The 18,528-nt window shown below is 51.6% G+C and overlaps 1 protein-coding gene across 1 annotated transcript in view; it reads left to right on the top strand.

Moving 5' to 3' along the window:
• Wbscr17 (Williams-Beuren syndrome chromosome region 17) overlaps positions 1-18,528 on the top strand; it is a 168,174-nt gene that overhangs the window by 133,119 nt on the left and 16,527 nt on the right. The gene's annotated exons all lie outside the window — the stretch shown is intronic.

The following is an 18,528-nucleotide window of genomic DNA, read 5'->3' on the forward strand; positions in this document are numbered from 1 at the left end:
ATTATAATGAACCCAAATGTACTAATCACTGAAGCTCAACAAATGTCAACATTTTGCCATGTTTCTTCTTTCCTTTTCTTTCTTTCTTTTTTTTTCTTCTTTTTTTGACTGCTTCTTGGCTTTTGAAAAGCAAAGCCCAGACATTCTGCTTACAGATACTTTCGGGTTCATTGCTAACATATGAAGACTTATTAAACATAATCTTGACAGAACTATACATTAGCAGAATTTAATATTCAAGTCATGTGTTCTCAAAACTATGTCTCAAAATTCTGTCATATTTTCTTGAAGAAAACCATATGCTTTTTACAGTTGGCACGTTCAGTGGGGATCTGCAGCCTGGCCTACCCTGGCTTGGTAACCGTCCAGTCTTCAGTCCTCATTTCCCTCACCTCCAAGGTCTCCTGATACTCGCTGGACAAAGCAGATGAGCTGTTTGTCCCAGAGAATTTGCGCCATCTGGATTTGCCAGATTGATTTCTCTTGGCGTCTTTAACTTGTTATTACCCTTTTCTCTAAAATGTAATTGAAATAATTTGATCAAGAAGACTGACTCGACACAGCCCTTTTCCCTCCATCCTTCGTGTGTGTGTGTGAGTGTGTGTGTGTGCGCGCGCGTGTGCGCTCCTGGTGCTTTCACTGTCCCTAAGATTTTTGTTGTTGTTGTTGTTTTTAAGGCTAGTGTACTTGAGCCACACCTTTACTTCTGGCTTTTTGGTGGCTAATTGGAGGTAAGCACCGGGCTGGTTTAGAACCACAGTCCTCAGATCTCAGCCTCCTGAGTAGTGAGGATTACAGGTGTGAAGTACCAGAGCCAAGCCATTCTTCTTGCCCCCCCTACCCTCCCCCCTCCTTCCTTTTTTCCTGTCTCCCTCCCTTCCTGTCTCTTTCTCTCCCTTCCTCCCAACCTCTTCCTACTTGTCTCCCTTCCTCTTTGTTCCTTCTTTCCTCTTTTCCTCCTGCTTCCCTTCCTCCTTCCTGCTTTCCTTCCCCTCACCCTCCCTCCTTTCCAGAACACCTAGATGATTCTATGAACTCCCCTTCCTCTGGGTGTCCGTCTGTCCTGCGTGCAGAGCTGTTGGGATTTGCCTTTGGGCTCAGAGCTCGGCCTAGCTGATGGGTGATAAAGCCTCCTCCCCCCTTCACCTGATGAATGGCCGAGAATGGACATCTATCACCTCATTTGCAACTGCAGAACAAGGATTTGTACAAGTCCCGGTTCCTTCGCTCTGCATTTACGAGCTGAAGCTCTTGTGTGAGGCGCCCTTCCCCCTCGCCTGTCCAGGCTCCCTGCGGCGTGGTTCAGACAGGAAACGTGGGGAAAACGCGCCCATCGTTCCTTTCACTTAAACATTTTTACAATGAGGTGGTTGTCGTGGTAACTGCCAAAGATGACCAGCAAGGTGACCAGGGTAGGTTTCTTCTTCCTGATAACACTGTGGAGTCAAATTTACACACACACACACACACACACACACACACACACACACACACACACACACACGTGTTCCCATCCCACGACTGCTCTTCTCCATCCACTCTCCCTCAACCCTTCCAGACTGCTCTTCTCCATCCACTCCCCCTCCCTCAACCCTTCCACCCTGTCTACCATTTTCTGCCACTCTGTGCTGTTGATTTCTGGCCCTGAGTCCAGAGCCTTGGGCAGATGGAGCCGCCCCTGTGTTCCCTGCTGTGCCCGACCGCTCTCACTAAAGTCCTGGTTCTGAGCCCGCCGTGTTCTCCTGAGGCTCTGGGGAGGGGTAGGCCGTGCCCATGTGCGGTGCCAGGGTGTGGAACAGGTGTTTTCCTGCTCAGAGAGCTTGGGGCCGTGGAAGCATTCCTCCACGCCACTCTTGGAACATGTTTCATTTCTCATGAGTAAATACCTAGGAATGGAACAGTTGGGAAACAAGGCAGATGGATGTTTGGCTTTTTTACAAATTATAAATGGTCTCCGGTGGGATTCCCACTCGCCAAGCCTTTGTAGCATTGATATCCTCAGAACTTAACAAACCCAGGAGGCTTGAAGTGTTATCTACATGGTTTGTGTGTGTGTGTGTGTGTGTGTGTGTGTGTGTGTGTGTGTGTGTGTGTGTGTGAGTCCTAGGGCTTAAACTCGGGGCCTGGGCACTGTCCTTGAGCTTTGTGATCAAGGCTGGTGCTCTGCTGCTTGAGCTACAGCTCCACTTACAGCTTTGTGGTGGTTAATTGGAGATAAGAGTGTCATGGACAAGCTGGGTGATGGTGGCTCACGTCTGTAATCCTAGCTACTCAGGAGGCTGAGATCTGAGGATCGCTGTTCAAAGCCAGCTCAGGCAGGAAAGACCGTGAGACTCCTATCTCCAATAAACCACCAGAAAACCAGAAGTGGTGCTGTAGCTCAAGTGGTAGAGCGCTTGCCTTGAGCTGAAGAGCTGAGGGACAGCGCCCAGGCCCAGAGTTCAAGCCCCACGACCGACCAAAAAAAAAAAAAAAAAGAGTGTCATGGACTTTGCTGCCTGGACTGGCTTTGAATAGCGATCCTCAGGTCTCAGCCTCCTGAGTAGTTGGGATTACAGGCATGAGCCACAGTGCCCAGCTCCCATGGGATTTTAACTTCAATTTTCTTGAAAGCTGACAATGCTATGCGCCTTTGTATTAATAGCAGTCGCATCGTCTCCTTGTTCAAACGTTGTGTTGTTTTTTATTGTTGGTTTGTAAGAGTTCCTTGTGGAGAGGATTCCTTTTCCTAAAACTGTACCATGGATTTCCTTCTCTGGTCTGTGACTGCCACTTCCTTTTCCTAAGCCTTCTTGTAGAGACTTTGAAGTCTGTCTTTTACAGTTAGGTCTGTATCTGTAACAGCTCTGGACATGACACAGGAGAGCATCTGGAGATGAGCAAACCTCTCTGGACCAAGCACTGAAATTCCATTCATAACTAAAGAAAACTGGATAGCTTGGACTCAATCCAAATGTACTGCTTCAGCTCACGGGAACCACCTTCAATAAAGGAGTAGGCAACCCCACAGATGCAGGGCTGCACACAGCAGGAGGCACCGGGGTTGGACTGGGGTCAGACCCGGCCCAAGTACCCACACTCTTGGTTGGGGGCCTGGCAGGGTCCTGGGAGGCTGCCATGTCAGGTTCTAGTAGGATCTCCCGCACAACCCCCAAGAGCCTCCCTGGAGGAGCAGGGTGTAGAGAGTGGTCGGGTGCCACCAAACAAGCTCAGGATTGTCGTTTTTGAAAGGATCCAATTGAACCAGCTGGCGTGGAACTGCGTCTGTCTGTCATCTCCAGATATCCCGAGCGCACGGCTCCTACGCCACACCAGAACAGTCTCGGGCGACCACATTACCTGCTGTTGTTTCCGTCTCATTCAGGGCACACAGGAATTTTCATGGCCCAGTGAGTACCACAGGCAGGGTGACTCCCAGCTCAGTGAAGTTTCTGATTTCATCAACAGTGTAATACTTGACTAATTAATATAATCTCACGATCTGTAAGTGGGTGGCGCCTGCTCACCCACCAGTGAGCACTGTTCAATATCTGCTCCAAAACCATGAATTGTGAAACAGAAAAGTAAGCACCATGCTGGGGAAAAATAAGAAGAGGAACTTACTGGAAACACTAAATGGCAAAGAAAATAATAGAAAACACCCTCAGCAGGGCGCCCCACACAAAAATCCAGACTCACTGGTACGTTTCCAGCCTCAGACCGGAATTGACCATTTCTTCAGGGAGTTCTGGGTCCTTCTAGCTAGAAATGGTATGGAGAGACCAAAGTCTTATCAGGAAGCGGGCTAAGTACCCCCTGGTTATCACTCAGTTTAGATGACGCTGAAGAAATGCACATCGTTACTTCCTACTCAAGCTCAATCATAGCCCCAGTTCAAGTCTGTGACCACAGGATCACAACCTTGGATGCGTGTGTGCTCACTGAAAGTCCTGGTTCTTGCTGACATCTTGTCTTGCTTACTTTCTGCTACAATCTATAAACAATACTTTCAGTAGTGGGATACCAGCTAGCAAGTTTTCCGATGATGTTCAACACTTCTTTGTGGTTTGTTTTGTCCTTAGTACACGGTCCATCAAGAATGTTGATTCGGGGCTGGGAAGATGGCTCCGTGGTAGAGTGCTTGCCTCGCCTGCATGAAACCCTGGGTTTGATTCCCTCAGAGCACCACATAAACAGAAAAAGCCAGAAGTGGTACTCTAGCTCAATGGTAGAGCACTAGCTTTGAGCTGAAGAGCTGAGGGACAGCGCCCAGATCTGGAGTTCAAGCCCCATAACTGACAAAAAGAAGAAAAAAAAAAGAATGTTGATTCGGCTCTCTATTGGAAAGTGCATGTGATCATTTTTCTCTGTGCAGTTAGACCACTTCTTTAGTGTATGATATGAGAGTCTGAACAGTCAGGGTCATGTTGTCTTTCCTTTTAACTGAGACTACAGGTCAGCTGACCAAGTTTAGTGGTCCTCAGTTCTAGCTTTGCTTTATTCAGTGCTGGTGACACAGGCACTTCCGGGCTGAGCCTTGCCCCCAGCCTGGTCTCAGCATTTCCTTACCTGCTTGGCATCCGAGAGGCTTCTTTGGGGCAGCGTGGCATGAGGGCACTGCACGGCCGACACACCAGTGGCTGTTGCTCTATCTCTTCTCTCGAAGTCACTGCTGTGAGCAGGAGGCGGCACCCCGGGTCATGGCACCTGGCACCTCCCAGGGGGCCTGCCCCCAAACATGGCAGCTTGTCACTTTTTGGTGAGGTTTTCCTGTGAGGTTGGGAGACCACAAAACACCCAGACTACAGCAATGTGTCAGAGCCACCATGAGTTCTGAGGCTCAGCCAGAGAAGAGAAGTAGCTCGTGCAGACCGGAGTCCCTGAGGCTCTGGGAATGGGACGGTCATCTGAAGACCACCTGCCCTGACTGAGGGGGCAGAGAGCCAGCCTGGCTGTGCACAGAGACTGCAGTAGTCACTCCTGATGCTACTGCACGGATGAAGACATTGGGATGGACAGAAGCCAAACAATCTGCCTGGGGTGTTACACCCAAAAAACGGAAGTGCCCGGGCCCAGCCCAGCCTCACCAGAGTCTGATACTTATGGGGGTTCTCATCTACTGCTTGGAATCCTCATTCCCCCAGGGTGCTTTGTCCCTACTGTCTGGTAACCATGGCAACACGGCAGCTCCCAGGTGTGTGGGGCTGGGATGCTGCTTGTGTGGATACTCACCCCACACAGTTCAGCCTGCACCGGGCGGCATGCTTGAAACCCTTACACAGACACAGAGACAGACAGGGACCAGTCCTGTCCGAAGAACTCACACCACGTGCCAGCTCTTAGACAAGAGCTGTAGTTATGCAATAAACAGAAAAATGTGTTTGCAGCACCATGAAATTGGATTTCCTCATCCATAAATTGTGTTATATTTATGCCTCAGTTATAGTTCAAGGAAGCGCACGGCCATACTGATATTTTTATAAATAGTGTCTAATGTATTTCTATTAAAGGGAGATATATTCGCTGTGTTGAAATGTGCTATCGTAATAGCCAAACCATTTACTCTCGCGCTGGAAAATTGTATGCTTTTTCTGTTTGGGATTTCGCTTGCCTGCTCCTGGCCCATCAGATTTATGGTAAGTGACTGTATGTGTCGGAGAGGCCCTTGTAGGAGACATCCATCCACACGCGCGGCTCCAAAGTGTTCATCTCCCTGGGGCTGCACACTTGTTTGATGCTCTGTATGTGTGAGATCACATTCCCATCATCCTCTCTGGTAGGGAATGGGTGCTGGGAGTTGTGGCTCTGGATTTGGGGCCTGGAACGGGTGTCCGATACGTCTCCAGTCATTGCTCCATTGTCTTAGAAAGACACCTGCAGCTCAACCCGCCTGGGGTGTGCTGCTGTAAGGAACAGCCACAGGGTCCCCAGTGGCTCCGGCAGGCTAAGAACCACTGAGTAGATGGGTCGCCCAGGAACTCGTCATGAGCAGATGGGTCACCTGTGGCTGCTCAGCCTCTCGGGCTCCCTGCCATTGCGTATGCTGTTGGGGCTTCCACAGGAGAAATGGTGCAGTCTGAGGGCCCCTTGGGTGTTCGCCTGTCTTGGACCCATTGAGATGGGCTTGTCTGAGAACCATCAGAGCCAGAGGAGGGATCCCAATCCAGGTCCTGAGGAGCCCTGCTTGCATGTGGAGGAGTCTGGATCATGGCTGAGACAGGTATGTGGGATGCATGAGCAGAAATTTGGGCCGCACCTGGCAGGAGAATTAGGTCAGGAAGCCTAAGGGGTCCAACCAGGACCTATGGAGACAATCTCCAGAGGAAGGTGGAGTTCACCTGCTGCCAGGGTATCCACACGGGCCATGGCCTCTGCCTGGAGCTCTCCTCCCCTGGGGCTCTTCTGTGTTTGTTACCTTGCCTCACTGAAGAGCTTGCAGGGGACTGGGAACTGGTGCCGGGAGCTGGGAGCTGTCCTTGAAGATGGTGGGCATCAGTGGCTGACAGTATGGCAGAAGGTCTTCTTTAACTCACTAGCTTTGGGACCTGAAGTTCTGTCTGTCTGTCAGCTGGTGGATCTCCCAGTCTTGCCATGTGGCAGCAAAGGCTCCGGGTGGCGCCTTTCCAATACAAGCCGCACATTGCCACTGCCTGCATCATGGAAAGTAGAAGGGCACTGCATTGAACAATTCTGCGTATTTAGCAGTAATTAGTGTCCTTCCCTTTTTTGAAAACCCAAGGGCGCTGTGCATTGCTGACAGGGAACGTCTTGCCATTTGTTTGGATCTAGGAAGAGTGGGAAGGATGCAGTTGGTTTTCCAAGGTTTCCCAGGGAGAGTTGCCCCATGCTGGGGACCAGGGGCCAGTGGTGGCCTAGTCTAGAGCCGGGCCACACTGGACCCTGGCTTGGCGAGGAGCCTCTGTGGGCCTCAGGCATGGCCCTCATGTCCCTCATCTGCCACTTCAGCAAGGCCAGTTCCATTCTTTCTAGGATGGGACAGGTGGCTTTGTTGCCCACAGGACAGGACAGCCCCTGCTCTGGAGACTTGCCTCTTCCAGTTGGCTGCAAGCCGGTTCCTTGGTCAGTAGGGTGCATGTGACACGTGTCGAATGCCTGCATGGACCTCATGCATGTGATACCCAGCAGCTGTGTCTGTGGCTTCTCTCCCCTGGCTTTGGTGGGAGAGCTTTATTTCCCATGTCTTTGGGTCCCTTTTCACCCTTCTAGATGCCTGTCTAGAAGTGAACCTCCCCAGGACCATTCTCTGGAAGCATGGAATCCTCTGGAAACACCTAGAGTTTGATCAGTGAGTTTCCATTGAGCATCTCCAGGGCACTAGCCCTGTGAAGTGAGAGGCTCAGCTATTGGAGCGGAGGGTCTGGCTGGGGTCAGACGATGCACAAGTCAGCACACCTGAATTGGCAGGAACAAATGAGGAACAACTGGAAAGTGGCCAGGGAGGGCCTCTTTCAGATCTTTTTCTAGTGTCCCAGCGCTAGGATGGCTGGGCTGGCTAGGCTAGGCTGGGCTGGTTGGGCTGGGCTGGGCTGGGCTGGGCTGAGCTGGCTGGGCTGGGCTGGTTGGGCTGGGCTGGGTTGGCTGGGCTGAGCTGAGCTGGCTGGACCCAGAAGCTCAGATGACTCACTGTCTCCAGCTGACCGTGCAAGGCCACCCGTGGCCAGCCTCTCACACTGGCTGAGTAAATCAGTCCACTCCTGATCCCCCTGGAGGCCATCTGAACTGACTTCTCCCATCCACAGGCCTGATCTTTTCAGGAAGGAATTTAGTGACCATTCCTAGTTGAAAACACACACACACACAGCCAAAACTTTATCGTTTCCAAACTGAAGACTGTGACTCGTGCGGCACTGTGGTTTGGCTATCAGTTTTCCTCCACAGGAGCATATGTCCAGCTTTGTCGCCACAAGTGCGCTATCGAGGTGCCCGGATCAGAGGGGATTCATGCTGAGGTGAAGTCAGAGCCGAATGTGCTGTCAGGAGCCAGGCCTGAATGCAGGCCATGGTGGCCTGGGGCAATGGAAAGGGGGCTCCTTGTGCCCAGCCACTTCCTCTCTGCATGACTCTGCTTCTAGCACCGGTGGGGTGGTGGCTCAGGTCCCCAGCAGGAAGTCCCTCCCCACACCATCCAGAAGTCACAGAGCCAGGCGACCAGGGCTGAGACCCAGCACCACAGACCAACAAATCCCCTGACCCTGAAGTCCTTCATGTCAGGGGTTCAGGGTTCTGTCACTGCTGGGGTGGGGGCAGGGGTGACATCAGGGGGCATTGGGAGTTTGCATCGCACTTTGCATGGCAGCCACGTGCCCCAAGGGCCACGTGGAAGGCCGAGGGGTACAGCAGGGTGAGTGGCTGCAGATGGTACACGGACCGTGGGTGTCTCGGTGTGGATAGGGGCCCCAGCATCGTGCTCTTCATGTCTGTGGCTAAAATTAGCTGTGACCCCAAGTCCTGCTTAGAGACAAGGCCGTCAGCGGCAAGCTGTGCTGCCGAGCTCCGGCGGGTGTGGGCTAGTTAGCATTCTGTGAAGGTGTGGTGTGCTGGGACTAATGAGCTTAATTCTAAATGATCACTGATGGCGTGTGAGCGTGCTGTAACTGTGCCAGCACCAGTCAGTCGCCACGGGGACAGAGGACCCTGAGGGTCGCTGGTCATTATCCCCTTCTGGAAGGACAGAAGTTGCCTGGGGCTCTTTTGTTTCCTTTCATAGGAACGTGAATGTGTATATGTGTATACATATGTGTGTGTGTGCGTGTACACACATGCATGTGTAAGTACTGGGGCTTGAACTCTGGGGTCTGATGTCTTTTCTTGACTTTTTCACTCAAGGCTGGTGTTCTACCATTTGAGCCACAGCTCCACTACTGGCTTTTTTTTTTTGGTAGTTCACTGGAGATAAGAATCTCAAAGGCTTTCCTGCCCTGAGTGGCTTCAAACCCAGATCTCAGCTTCCTGAGTCGCTGGGATTACAGGCGTGGCCACCAGCACCTGCCTTTCATCTGAGCCTCTCTAGCCCACACTCTCAGCCCTGGACTGTGCAGAAAGAGGAGCTGGCAACACTCGGTCTTCTCTCTTACCGCCAGTCCCCACAAATGACAAAGATTCTTCTCTTTTTCTCTGCTTTTGTTTTTTTCTCCTGGTGAGAGAATGGGATTTCTACTCTCTGTGCTAGCAGAGCCCCAGGGCACAAGCAGGGCTCCCACTGGGGTGAGGGGTAGCCACAGCCAGGAGGTGGGTGAGTACAGCACCCTCTCTCCTCTGCTCAGATCCCAGGACCCCTTCCCTCCCCTCTCCACGCCCCCCCACCCCCGCCCTCAGGCTCGCTCTGACTCCAGGCCAGCCTGGGCTGTTGGTTCCAATTAAAAAGCAATTGCATTCCCAGCAGGTCAAGGCTGCATCCAAAAATACAACATGTTCAGAGAAGCCTGATCTTTTCTGAGAGGCCGTTAGACCGTGAAGGGCGCGATGCTGCCCATGACCGCCCGTGGTAGCCAGCGGAGCACACTGCCACAGGATACAAACGCGGAGGCTCAAAGAAGAGGTCAGAAAGGCCAGCGACCATCTCTTTGGGGATCATTTGCAGATGTCAGGAAAGGAAGGTTTTCTGTTGGTCTGCTCTGCCCCCCACCCCAGCACGAAGCCGCCCCTCGTCAGAGGACACACAGGCAATGGCCTTTTTCTCCAGGCAGCAAGAAAAATGAGCCACAGCATTAAGGGGAAAGCAAAGGCGGGTGAGCAGCCATCGCCCAGAGAAACTGTCACTGCTGCTGCCTGCCAGGCCAGCATTGTCACCGTCTGCCATGAACAGACGCCTCTGCTTTCCGAGAGGACTAGTAAGTGCAGAGAACCAAAAGGAACAGTCTAGAACATTACATCCAATCCTCCATGATGGGGTGGTTGTGCCCAGTAGTCTTCATAGAGACCCTCCACCCTTGATGGATCCATAATTTCAGAAAAATCGGGGATTAAAGGAAAAACAACCTCATATCACTGAGCCAAGAAGCCTGCTCTGTGCCAGCTCTGTTCCCTGTATGTAAGACCCGAGGCTGAGCCTCTCTAGGCTCTCCTTGCAAGCTCAGACAAGCTGATTTTATTTTTAGTCCCAGTTGTCTGAGATTTTATGCTAAGGCCATTCAGACTTATCCCCAGCAAAGTTAGGATTTCAAAACAAACAGAGCCATGCATGGTGGCTCAGGCCACAAGCTACTCAGGAGCCTGAGATCTGAGAATCACAGTTCAGAAGTTTAATCTGAGCAGATTAATCCCAGATACTCTTATTTCTAATTAAACAACAGAAAAGCCTGAGTTGGAGGTGTGGCGCAAGTGGTAGTGTGCCAATCTGGAGTGAAAAAGCCATCAAGAGCAGGAGGCTTTGAGTTCAAGCTGTACACGCATGCCTCCCCACATGCCTGCGCTCATGTACACGCAGTATGGCCGTGTGCTCTCCGTGTTGGGGGTCTTTTTGGGTCACCTTGTTTCTCCTGTGGAAAGCACATGGATGTATCCACGAGGTCAATACCCATCTCCTACTTCCAGTTTTCCTTGAGGAATTAGATCTCAGTTTCCTACAGGGTGGGGGATGGGAGGGCGCTGGCTCTAGATGCCTGTGATTGGCAGGAATCTTCTAGCACCTGGCAGTGCTGGACGGGGAAGGAAGAGGCTATGTCAAGGGCTGAGTTTTTGCAAAGAGCCCACGGCAGCACGAAGCCAGAGCCTCAAGTAGACACACAGGCACTGCCCGTATTAATTTTAGGCATAGTGGTTCCATGGGGACCAGATCCAGGCTGACCTCCGACCTGCAGTCTTGCTGTGCAGCCCCATGTCTGGCTCCATCACTTCACCGCTCCTCCGGCCTCTGACTGATGGCCAGGCCAAGAACAGGGTGCACCCCATTAAGAAGGTCAGCTTAGCTGGGCACTGGAGCTCACGCTTGTAATCCTCACTGCTCAGGAGGCTGAGATCTGTGGATGGAGGCCAGGGCAGGCAAATCTGAGAGAAGCTTACTTCTAGCTTACCAGCAAAAAGAGCTCAGAGCCCTAAGTGCTGGCATAAAAATGGGGGTGGGGGGGTGGGGGAGTGGAGCCCAGCCCACCATGTGACAGAGTGTGGGTTAATCTCCTAAACCACGTAATCAGGCACCAGGCTCAGACGCCAGCCCAGCTCCCCCTGGTAGTTCTTCCACACCACCCCGGAGAAGCCTAGCGCCATCCACTCCCGAGGACACCGGCTGACCCCAGAGAAACCCAGCTCCAACCTGTGCACTTCACTGTGCTTGTTTTTCACAATTTCTTCAGGCCACTCCCACCCCAAGAGCCATTTTAAAATCAGGCAGAATTAATGGGGAAGTGAGGGGGGGCGGGGGAGGGAGGGCTGTCAGAGCAGGACGCTCTTGGTGCTTGCTCTCTGCCGACCTACGCTGGCTCCTGCGGCTGTCACTCTTTTCCCTTCAGGCATCAGAAAACATGTGTTCCACCTTTCGGAAGAATAATAGCAGGGCAGGTTTATTCCATCAGTTCTCCTTGGCTGCAAATTCCTACCACCCTCAGGCCAGATCGCTGCCCATGGAACAATGGCCTTTGTCTGGATGGTAACTGGGGACTTCAACAACACTAGACGCTGATTGGGGGCCAAGATCGCAGGGCTGCACTTCGTAACAGCTCAGTTAATTATAGGCTTATGTGCTATATTCAGAAGCAGAGATGAGACATGTGCCAAGCCCCTGTTCTAATTGGATCCTTACACGGAGTTTGAGCAGAGTATTAATCCAGCCAGAACAATCCTGCTACTTCCTTTCTCTGAGCCACGTTCCTTTCATTCTCATTTGCCTTACATCTGGGCTCCCGAAGGATGAAAATCCCTTTCCTCCTGTGTACTCGAAGTCTCTGTGGGATTACAACAGGGAAGGTCTGAGTCGATTGTCTGTATCTGTGTAGCTTCTTAGCAGTGGAGAATAGGGCCTGGCATGTCAATGACCTTCAAGAAAACTATACAACAAGCAAATGAATGGATGGATGGAGGCGAGTGTGGATGGACAGGTGGATGAGTAGGTAGGTAGGGGGTGGGTACATTTGTGTATTTGGTTGGGAGGATGGGTAAGTGGGTGAATGGGTGGATAAAAGGATAGATGGGGAAGTGGATGTGTGGTTAGATGGACAGATGGATGAGTGAGTGGATGGAAGGATGGATAGAGGGGTCAGTGGGTGAATAGGTAGATGGAAGGGTGTATAGGTAGGTGAATAGGTGGATTGAAGGATGGATAGATGGGTGAGTGGGTAGGTAGATGGATAAGTGGGTGAGTGGGTAGATGGAAGGATGGATAGATAGGGGAGGGGTAGATGGGTGAGTGGATAGATGACGGGGCAAGCACTAGTGATGGAGCCTCAGGCTTTGCCAATAGTGACAAGTGATCAACCAACCCGTAGCCTTCATTTTACATTTGGTTTTATAAGACAAGGTCTCACTAGTTGACCAGACTTCCCCAAATTTATGATTCTTCTTGCTTCAGCCTCATGAGTAGTCAAGATCAGAAGCATTCACAACCAAGGACAGCTACAATCTTAAAAATGATGGAGAGGGCTGGGAAGGTGGCTCAGTGGTAGAGCGCTTGCTTTGCATGCATGAGACCCTGGGTTCAATTCCTCAGCACCACATAAGCAGAAAAAGGCGGAGGTGGTGCTGTGGCTCAAGTGGTAGAGTGCTAACCTTGAGCTGAAGAGCTGAAGGACAGTGCCCAGGCCCAGAGTTCAGGCCTCATGACCGACCAAAATAATAATAATAATAATAGTAATGGAAGATCTATCTTAAAGATTGGTTGTTTTGTGTCTTATCTCTCCATTTTAATGATCTTAAGTTTTCCAGTGTAAAACTTTAACTAAATGCTTATGTATAAAATTTTGCAAAGCAATAGTGAGAAGCCCATTTTGTGTAAACACTAAATCACACATTTATGAAAAAGAACTGCATTTCCCGCCACCACCACCACAACAACAAATAATTAAGGGAGACTGGCCTTGCTACACATCCTGGGTTCTTGTGTCTGCTCCCTTCCTCATTGGGGTGATGACATAGTGGGTGACAGGGCTCCTGGGAAGTTGCAGCCCCTGTGGGTCCATGCTTGACTTAGTACAAAGCACATGGACCCCTGAAGAGTCGTGGGGATTCCCAGGGGAGCTCTCCTGCATCGAGATTGTTTTGCAAGCACATTTAAAGTAAATTACTAGAAAAAAACAACAGAACAGAGATAAGGGAAACAAACTGAAGTCCTTCATGTTCATCCTTAGATTCGACAGATCTAAAATGGTTCTGGTGGCTTGCCAGGACTGCTCTTGAGGCTCGTCTGGCTCAGTTCCCCTGGAGTGCTTGTGTAGCCCTGTTCTGGGGGTGCTGGGGAGGTACTGGGGGGGGAGGGGGCCGGGCGCTGCTCGAGGCCTCAGGAGGGGGCTGCCTTGGGCCTGGGGCATTCCATAGAGCAGTTCTGGACAGGGGAACCAAGTAGGAAGCATGAGCCTTAGGGACAGTGGCTGGTGGAATGTTCTGGTTCTGGGGTCGGTGCAGGGGGCTGAGGATTCAGGAAGGACAGGCAGGAAGGTGACAGGAAAGCGCAGTCAGGAAGAGCAGACTTTCCTGCCTCATTGGACCGCACTTGAGGGGTAAAACAGGGCTGCCTCGCCACACCACACTGGGTATTGGAAAGGATGCTGGTGCTCTTGGATTTCCAAGGTCTAAGTGAACCCCATTTCTTTACACATTGCCCAGCCTGTGATTATTCTGCCACACCATGAAGTGGATCAAGACAGAGTACGTGCTTTTTTTTTGTTTTGGCTTCAACGTTTTGTTCACTGTAGATTTTTGTTTTGTTTTGCATTATTTTTGATGTCAGCACTGTATTCAGAATCCCTCACCTTGAATCTTGGGTCTTCGGATGCACACTGCCCCCAGAAAATGTCACTGAGAATGTAGCAGGGGATGGAATGGCCCCTCTGGTACCCTCTCCTAGCCCCAGGCTCAGCCTGGCCCCAGATTCTGGACATGACCCAGTGAGGGTGGAACATTCTGGTACTGTGGATGTGGCTCCCATCGTAGGATGGGGTCGGGGGGCAACCATGTGTGCAGAGGGGTGATGCAGTCTTCACTTGGCCAGAGCGCTTGAGGAGGACTTCCTCAGGGTCTCACCACACACTGACGCTGCTGTCAGTGCGCATGCACGCATGCACGTGTCCACCTTCCACTGTGACTCGGGCAGTGGACAGACCCAGCTGTGGTTTCGACGAGAACACTCGTGGTCCAGGCACCTCTTGGTGCTGGGATTAGTCAGCCGGGGCTGGGCCTTCCTAGGGCAGAGCCTCTGGTGTAGTAACTTGCCCTTGGTGCCAGGCCAGGCCTCTAAATCTAGATCCTGCAAATGAGACCCGTGAGCATCATCTTTAATTTTTTAAATTTCTTTTTTTGGGTCCGGTCATGGGGCCTGAACTCTGGGCCTGGGCACTGTCCCTCAGCTCTTCAGCTCAAAGCTAGCGCTCTACCACTTGAGCCACACTGCCACTTCCGGCTTTTTTCTTTTTGCTTATGTGGTGCTGAGGAATCGAACCCAGGGCCTTGAGCATGCAAGGCAAGTGCTCTACCACTGAGCCACCTTCCCAGCCCCAATTTTTTAAATTTTTGATGGCACTGGGGACTTGCTCTTTCTAGGCAAGGCATTCTCCTACCTGAGCCACACAGCAACTAACCTTTCTTTTGTCCTTTAGCTTATTGTTCAGATAGGGACTCATGCTATTGCCTAGCACAGGGCCTAAGACCACAGTCCTCCGGCCCATGACCTTCCAAATAGCTGAGTGTACAGGCATGCACCACTACACCCAGCTTGTCTTTTGAGACAGGGTCTGGGTTACTTTTCTTTCCCCAAGCTGGCCTCAAACTACAATCCTCCCATCTTCATTTCCTGAGTGGCTAACATTACAGGCATAGACTACCTTGCCCAGCTAGTAGCATTCATTGTCCATGGAATCTGCAGAGAACATATTCAAAGGAGATTTGAATAGCATGTGGCAAGTTGGTATGGCCCCCAGGGAGACACCCAGGCTCACTGAACTGTGGCCTTCTGTCCAGTGTACAGCCAGAGACAGTGCAGCCGAGGCCACACCACCTCCCAGATCTGCCCTGGGATGACAGCTCTCCATCATCCTGGTCACTGGGGCTGGCCTGTCCATTGGGCTCTGGCCTCTGCTGCACCTCCAGACACCTGGACATTGATGGAGTCATTGCACAGGGAGGGATGTGGGGCTGCTTGGCTTGGGCCGATGGGGCCGAGCTACCTGCCACCTCTGCTGGGGAGATGCAGGGTCATGAGCAACCTGGAAACATTTAAACCTGCCCAAACCACAGCACTATGCTGAGAACAACAATCTGTGAACTGCTTGGTGAATGGGCACAGCACGTGACCCCCAGCTTGTGTGGAGAAACTGGAGTGCAAATGTGTAGCACGCCCAAGGCCTTGTGCCTGTGAGATTTCTGAAGTGCTTGATCCGTGGGATCCCATCAAAGGACAGAGGAAGATTTGGCTAGTGACAGGAAGCACACAGCCTTTCCATGTTTAGGTGCTGGACACCTTTCCTGTGAACCAGGTCATCATTTGCCATCTGGAAATCGTGTTGTTTGGAAAATTAGAAGAAATACAAAGAAGAGCAAAATAACTTTCATCTTTGAATGCAGAAAGCCGACGGCAATGAGGCGTGTGTGATGAGGCGTGTGTGTGTGTGGCACTCCCTTTGGAATTAGTGTGTGCGTGTGATCTACTGTGGCCACTGTTCTTGCAATCAAAAATGTCATCATCAATCACTGAACACCGGCCTTTTGCAGGGGAGAAAATGATGAAACTATCCACAGAGACCTCTCCCTCTCCGGTGAATGAAAATGAAGCACTTTCTCTGACTGCTTTGCCTCTTATAAAACCTGTTTGTGACGAGAGGTGAAAAAAATTCTTGAAGTGTGTGTGTGTGTGTGTGTGTGTGTGTCTGTCTGTCTGTCTCTGAACTTTTTCACTCAAGGATAGCGCCCTACCAGTTGGAGCACAGTACCACTTCAAGTTTTCTGGTGGTTCATTGGAAATAAGAGTCTTATGGACTTTGCCTACCTGGGCTGGCTTTAAACCACAATCCTCAGATCTCAGCCTCCTGAGTAGGTGGGATTACAGGCATGAGCCACTGGCACCCAGCTAAAAGTCTTGAAATCTGAATTCAATTCATATGAAACCAGGCACTGGTGGCTCACATCTATAATCCTAGTCACTCAGGCAGGGCTCAATCACCTGGGATGGGAACTGGAAACACTTGCTTTCTCTGCTCTGCTTTCCTCTTGGTGTCGGCATTTGCTCATGCTCGGAACCCAGGCACTGATTCTGTTGGTGAGCTGGGCTGTGCCCCAAGCTCCATGTACCGTGCACATTTTCCCATTGCACTCTGGTTCCTGTGACCATCCTGAGATATGCAGGAACCCACTGTGGCTGTGGCCGCCAGCTCCCTATGAAGCTCCACATGTGAGCTCCATCCCCAGTGCTCTGGGAGCTGAGGCTGAGGGCTCTGGGACCTCAGAGGGGACCTTGTGACTCAGGCCTCTTCTGTGTTGCTTCCCAGCCCTGAGAGAGACATGGTTCTGCTCCTTCGCGTTCTGCTGGGGCACACCCTCACTACCACAGCTCCCCGCCCCCCCTCAGTGAACTGAAATCTGAGCCTTAGTTCTTGGAAAGTTGCTCTCTTGGGAACCGGTTGTAGTCACATAAGGCCAACTGCGTAGTCTTGCTCTTCTCACATCAACGATGACAGGAGACGGGGCACTGTGCGGCTGTATCACGCGTGAGAGGCCAGAGGCCAGGGGGTTTAACATTCTATCACTGCGCCTCAGCGTCACTGGTTTCCTTTGTGATCCTGAATACCCAGATGTATTCAGTTTTCAGAAGGGGGACGTGGATGTGTGGATTGCCACAGCGAGCACCCCCTCCCCACCCCGCCTTGCATAACTAACACGTCAATAGAAAATCTGCTGTACAACCACTGTTGTAAAGAAGTGGGGCTTTCTGGGAAGCTCTGGCACAAAGACTTCTCTCTGACTTTGGACAGGTAGATTCTGAAGGACTGCTAGGTGAGCCGGCTTCGAGGATGGGTCCAGAGGAAGCTCCCAGAACAGAACTCTGACTGGCACAAGGCTGAGGATTCTACCATAGAGGGATGGGTCTTCCTGCCCCAGGAGCAGGGGCTGTGGTGGGAAGGACACAGGGTTAGAAGCCCTTAGCTCCTCTTCTGTGACTTGGGAGTCCTGCCTCTCAGGCTGGGGCCCACTCTCCACTCATGTCCATTTCTGAGAGGAGATCTGGAATGTGTGCATGCTTGGGGACGGCTGACCTCATCGTGTCCTTCAACACTGTCCTGTGCACATGTCACTCTCCATTCTCTAGAACCTTCCATGGGCCAGGCTTCACTGGGTTCCCCTGGAGCAGTGCCTTGCCTGCCACTGTAGAAAAGGTGTGATGTCCTCGGGACACAGAGTTGTTCCCTGCTGTTGGTTCTGGCATTGATGGAGCTCAGCGGATGGGCGCCTCCTTCTCTCTGCTTCTCTGTATGGAGCCAGCCTCAGCTGGGGCAGTGACTGCAGTTCATAGGCAGGAAGTGGCGATCTGCAGTTGTTCACAGGGATCCCAAGCCCAGAAGATGAGCTGGTCACAGAGAGACCAGCCAAGACACAAAAGTATCAGAAAGAACTGCCTTAAAATGTTAAAGATGATCTCTTGCTATGAGCTCACCGCTGGGGCAGGTTTGTCAATGTGAGAGAGAGCCCAGAAAATGGGAGCTGGGTGGGGACCAGGAGCCGCCATTGTAAACCCTGCATCTGGGGCTCCCAGAGCTCTGGGAGAGAAACAGCAATGAATGGTGGCTGCGAGCAGCTCTAAGGCCGGGGGCTCTGGAAGGCTGCATCATTCAAGCCACAGTCTTCCTGGGTGGGTGCTAAAGGTGCAGCACATTGCAGTTTGAAATGGGGGGGGGCAGGGGAGAGGCGCATAGAGGCCTTGGGCACGTGGCTATGGTCCCAGAAAAACAAATCCTTAAATTTCAGTGGTTGATTGGCTGGTTGGTTGGTAGGTTTATTTGAGTTTCCAGGGCTGGGGTTTGTTATGCTGGCCAGGCAGGCACTGTACTGCTGAGCCATGCCTTCAGTCCCTTTTTGACTTGGTTATCTTATGTATATGTGTGTATGGTACCAGAGCTTGAACTCAGGACCCCATGCTCTCACACTTGGCTTTTTGACCAAAGGTTGGCACTCCACCACTTGAGCCACACTTAAACTTGTGACCTTTTGGTGGTCACAAGTTTGGAAATAAGAGTCTCAAGAACTTTCCTGCCTGGGCTGGCTTTGAACCATGATCCTCGGGTCTCAGCCTCCTGAGTAGCTGTGATGACAGGTGTGAGGTGAGGCTGGGTCCGCTTGATCCCCAGCTGTCTGCCAACTGGCAGTGGAGCCCCACGCCGCCCTGGGTCCAGAGTT

This window comes from Dipodomys ordii, unplaced genomic scaffold (genome assembly GCF_000151885.1).
Source record: "Dipodomys ordii isolate 6190 unplaced genomic scaffold, Dord_2.0 Scaffold164, whole genome shotgun sequence".
Lineage (NCBI taxonomy): Eukaryota > Metazoa > Chordata > Mammalia > Rodentia > Heteromyidae > Dipodomys > Dipodomys ordii.